This window comes from Solanum pennellii, chromosome 3 (assembly GCF_001406875.1).
Source record: "Solanum pennellii chromosome 3, SPENNV200".
NCBI classification, from domain to species: Eukaryota; Viridiplantae; Streptophyta; class Magnoliopsida; order Solanales; family Solanaceae; genus Solanum; species Solanum pennellii.
The window spans coordinates 53,940,340-53,944,762 of NC_028639.1; the positions used below are offsets into that span (position 1 = coordinate 53,940,340).

General features: G+C 28.0%; 1 pseudogene; it reads left to right on the forward strand.

Moving 5' to 3' along the window:
* Positions 1–665: 665 nt before the first annotated feature.
* Positions 666–1,799, forward strand: LOC107013456 (annotated as a pseudogene).
* The last annotated feature ends 2,624 nt before the right edge of the window (positions 1,800–4,423 follow it).

A 4,423-nucleotide genomic window follows, 5' to 3' on the forward strand; every position in this document is an offset into this window, starting at 1 on the left:
TATATATATATATATAAGATTTTCTTCTTTCCTATTTGCATGTCATCCTTACTAAAAAATATATATTCAATAATATTTGTCATTTCACAAAATCAAATGCATAAATGACATTATTCTTCCTATATTACATTTGAGAGTTAGCCTTAACATTATGCATTTGACGAGTATAGAAAAACAAAGTTATGAATTCATGTTCATTGATCAAATTAATTAATCAAAGTTTATTAATTAAAAAAGTAAAAAATGACAAATATGTCTTGAACTATCGTAAATGGTATGCAAATATCTTTCGTCATACCTTTGGGACATCTGTGCCCTGCCGTCCAAAAACTAGAGTATGCACCCTTTATACTGACGGACCAACATGTGTCATAATCTTATCAAATTGATTGAGAAATTCATACCGACCTTAACATTTATTAGATATTGCATCGACGGATAAGATTGTGTCACGTGTCCCTATCTAGTCTTTCATTAGAGTGAAGGGCATATATGCTCTAGTTTTTGAACAATAGGAGCACCTATATCTCAAAAATATGGTAGAGAATATCCGATTTCATTTACGATAGTTCGTATATATTTAGAAATCTAAGAGTATAATAATAAAATTACCTAATTTTTTAAGAAAACATGATATCTAAAATAATAACCGTCGAATAAAAATGAAGAAAATAGAGTATATTTATATTAAGATAAAAGACAATAATCATTAAGTAGGCTCCCGGAGTAAAGGGGGATGGTTTTGTGCCTAACTTTGAGATGATGAGAGTTGAGAGTTATCATTGGAAATCATAGTTGACAAGTGCTGTTCGTGCACGGCACTTATCATGTGCTAATTTATCCAGTTTTTGACTAAAGTACTCCTCCCTTTATTTTCGGTGCATGTATTATGCATAAAATTAGTTTATTTTGTGTTTTGATTATTAGACTGTTTTAAGATTATCTATACCTTACTATTGAAATAATAATTCAGGACTAGAAATCATGTTTAACAATGGATATGAATAGGATGGACGATGATTAAAGCAGACGTACCGGTGCTATCCTCCATCTTTCATTGATAAACCCACAAATAGAAAACGGAGACAAAATTATAATGCCTCTCTCTGCTCTTGATCGTCTAGCATCATCTCAACATTGATTATCCAATGTTATTTCACACTGTGGTGTTTTGGAGTTCATTGCAGAAGAAGGAATAATATTCATGCCGTATTAAATGATGCAAAATCTATGCTTACAAGAAGAAGCTGATGTAGTGACGATGAAAAATGCAAGTCTTCCTAAGGGTAAATATGTCAAGCTGCAACCTCACACCACGAAGGCTGTATTGGAGATGAGACTGAGAAAACTTTACTTGCTTAACTAAAGGAGATAGTATTATGGTGACAATGATAAAAAAAATATTGTATTCAACGAAACCTTGTAATGGAATAAGTATTATTGAGACAGAATGTGAAGTAGATTTTGCTCCTGAAACAACAGCTCCAAGCAAACATAATGGCGATAAGAAATCTGTTGCTGCTCCGAAAAATCGAGTAGTCATTCACAAGGGAAGCTTCTATTTGGTTCGACCACAAACCGGGCTCCTGAAACAACAGAAGGAAGCTGTGAAAGAGGAGGAACCCAAGTTTCAGGCTTTCACTGGGAAAAAGTGTTAATTACATATTACTAACATTTTCTTTTGTTAGTCAAATATCTTAATTATGTTTTACTTATTTTACTTTATATAATTTATACAATTTGAGTTTAATTGACGTTAGTACTCTCTTCGTACACTATTATTCGTCATGAATTCTAAATATAAGCATTTTGACTAATACTTTAAGATATGACAAATTTTTACTTTTAGAGTCAAAGTATATGCACTTTTACTAATACTTTAAGATATTTTTTTGTAATCATATTTATATGCAAAAAATTATAATTTATAATACTTTTCATATAGTTTTTGAATAGCTAATTTTTTTATTTAAAATATCGAATTAATCTAATTTAATTTAACTTTAATAATTAATCAAATCATCTTTAAAAAAAATGTAATATGATAAATAAAAATGGCGAAAGGGAATAGTTATTATAAGTACTTCGTGAGTTTCAATTTGTTTATAAGGTTTGACGGGATAAAAAAAAAAGAAGATAGAATTTAAATAATGTTTAAAAATCTTTGAGATTATATACAAATCGAAGATTTTTCTTTCACATTGATAAAGAATAGATTAATCTTAAAGCAATATTCAAGAATCTTTAAGATTATAAATAAAATATTTTCTTTCAAAAATTGTTATCTAAAACCAACTTTTTGGACCTAAAAACTTTACTCATAGGAAAAACTACCCAAGTAATTGATTATGCTCCAAAAAATATCATTCTAAATATCGAAAAAAACATGTGGGAAATGTTTCGTTATCTTTATCATACATGATTCAAGCAATTTTCTTACAGATTTTCTTGGCTCCAAGCAATTTTCACCAGTGATATGACGAATAATGAATAAAATAAGTATTGGAGAGAATTATAGAGTGCGATTTTTTTATTTATGATTTTATTTTAAAATAATGTATAAAAAAGTGAATAATTAATATGAGATATAGAGTAAATATTTTTAATTTATTAATTTAACATAAATATTAATATACAGATTATTTTATGTCTCGAGGATATCAAATTAGTATTTCCTCCCTTTTTATTTGTTGTCGTTCTTATTAAAAAATAAAAATATATGTTTCTTAATATTCTTTATGTTCTTATTTATATGGCGTTCTTATTAAAAATAGATAATCTTTAATACTAATCATTTCATCAATTAATATATAAATAACTTTATTTTTCTATTTTAACATTGAGAGTTGTTAAATTTGAAAATCTGAATTTAACCAACATAAGAAAATGAAATAATTAATTCATTTTCATAGACCAATTTACTTAATTAAAATAAATTAATTTGTGTTCATTTATTGAGTATTTGACTTTAAGATCAAGAGCACTAAATAATTGTACAATAGTAAACTTACCTAACATGAAATCTAAAATGATGACATTAAAATAGAAACAGAGAAAGTATTTGTCATTTCACAAAATCAATTCATAAATAATATTATTTTGTCTATTTTACCATAGAGAGTTATTACCCTTAAAATTATACATTTAACTTACATAGAAAAATAAAATAATTAATTTAATGTTCATTGATCTAATTAATTGATCAAACCAAATTAATCTATACTTCTATTAAAAAATTAACTTCAAGAGAACACCAAATAAAATTATAATAATAAACTTACTTAGTGTTTTTTTTTAAAATAAGAAATTTAAAATAATAACAACTATATAAAAACTGAAAAGATAATATTCAGATAAATACTATAGTCATTTAAATAGGCTCCCCGGAGTAAAGGGAGAGTTTTGTGCTTAACTACTTCATAGGAATAGAAATAGCCTAACTTTGAGATGATGAGAGTTGAGAGTATCATTGAAAATCGTAGTTGACAAGTGCTGTTCGTGCAAGGCACTCATCATGTGCTACCTATGCAGGTTTTGAATAAAGTATTCCTCACCGATATAGTTGTGGTGCATTGGTGGAAATATTTCATCCTTAATTAGAGATTTTAAATTTGAATCTTTGATATGAAAGAAAATTTTATTGGAAGCGTCATCGCGAATGGGCTTTGTAGAGCGCGATTCAAATTAAATTGAAGCTTTAATATGGACTCTGAAAATAGGATGGGAAATTAAAAAAAAAATATTCCTCCGTTTATTTTAATGGCTTATTCGGTATGAGGTATTAAGTATAATAATTTCATAATTAATATATAGAAGTATTTTATTTCGCATTTGATTGGAGTTATTAGATTGTTGTGACAACCCTGAGGGGTAGCTCGACTGGTAAAGGCCTGAGGACAAAGTCCTTCAGGTCGCCAGTTCGAGCCTCAGCAGGGTCACTGGAGGCATTACGAATCGGTTGCGTCTCTAGTTGGTGTACCCACCTTGAAACCGGTGGGTACAGATAATTGAATTCGCAAAGCGACACTCGAAATTATTATACTTTAGTGAGGAAACAAGTTATCTATCTTATATATATAGTGGAATAATTTATTTAAGGATTCAACCAATCAATCCTAGGAGTTGTTGAGATTTTTATCTTGATATTTATACTTTAGTGAGGAAACAAGTTATCTTATATATATAGTGGAATAATTAATTTAAGGATTCAACCAAATAATCCTAGGAGTTGTTGAGAATATTTTTTATTGAGTGTTGTTTGCTGAATCAAAATAATAGGCTTTGCATAGATCTTAAGAATAATTAATTTGTTTACAAGAGTACCCTTCATGAATATGAAAAATGATGTATAAAAAGGTTTTAAAGGATATTTTTGTCATTTATTTATTTTATCCCGATATTACTATACTACCCAAAGGGAGGG